A 1,148-nucleotide genomic window follows, 5' to 3' on the forward strand; every position below is an offset into this window, starting at 1 on the left:
TCCTGTAAGTAATAAATGAAAGTTTACAGAGACACTTACCTATGGAAACATATCAAACGAAGACATAATTCATGTCATACAAGGAAAAGTTAAAGGTCCCTGTTTACTAAGTAATGTAACCGCACTGCTAATAGGTTTAATTGCAATGACTTTTCATATTACAATGCAGCATCTCATTTTAGGCCAATTCCCAAATATATTCCAGAATCTTTCCAGTCCATCAGCATACCTTACGGCGGCCGTAAGACGAAAACGATACTATCACAGCAGTTGCTAGTGGAGTGTCCAGGGCAGAGCCCAAGGATTGTTTACCATTTCGTTTTCCGGGTCTGGTGCATTCACAGAGAAAAGACCTGAAGGCTGGCCGCAATGAGGCAGCAGGCAGCTGTGGCATGCAAAGTCTTTATCCAGAGGGACTACACGAATGGTACACTATGCCAGTTCCAGACGAAATTCCCTCGTGAGCTGGAAAACAAGATTGAAAGGCAGCAGTTTGATGAGACCATTGGAACTCTGAATAACCTCTATGCAGAAGCTGAGAAAATAAGGGAACAGTCTTACCTTGAAGGCTGTTTGGCTTGTTTGACAGCCTACACAGTCTTCCTGTGCATGGAAACACATTATGAGAAAGTTCTGAAGAAGATCATCAAATATATACAAGAACAAAATTAAAAGATCTACGCCCCTCAAGGCCTGCTTATAACAGACCCAATTGAAATAGGATGAAGAGTTGTTGAAATCACCATTTATGAAGACAGAGGTATGAGAGGTGGAAGATAGATCATCTTCAGTCACCAAGAATCAAAACCTATAAGTGACAGATCCAAAAATAATGAATGGTTGGCAGTTGACCACAAGAAGGCCGCCTACCTACATAGTATCATTCCTTTATGTCTGCTGCCGAAATTCACGGTACCCTGTACTAAACAACCCACTACACAATCCACTTGTCTAAATCTGTACTCCAGCCAGGGGAGTAAATCTACGTTGCCAGCATCAATTTTATTAATTTTTCTCAAAGATCGTGAAACCGTGGCCAATCATGTAGTTGGTATAGTACATTATGTGATCTTTGTGATTTAAAGGACTCGTGGTACATTTCCGAATGTCTAAAATAAGTATAAAATCCCGTCCAGTGGCAAGTACTT

General features: G+C 40.9%; 1 pseudogene; it reads left to right on the forward strand.

The window, feature by feature from the left end:
• The first annotated feature begins 369 nt into the window (after positions 1-369).
• Positions 370-780, forward strand: LOC146823253 (golgin subfamily A member 7 pseudogene; annotated as a pseudogene).
• The last annotated feature ends 368 nt before the right edge of the window (positions 781-1,148 follow it).

The sequence above is a fragment of the Triturus cristatus genome, chromosome 5_2 (assembly GCF_964204655.1).
Source record: "Triturus cristatus chromosome 5_2, aTriCri1.1, whole genome shotgun sequence".
NCBI classification, from domain to species: Eukaryota; Metazoa; Chordata; class Amphibia; order Caudata; family Salamandridae; genus Triturus; species Triturus cristatus.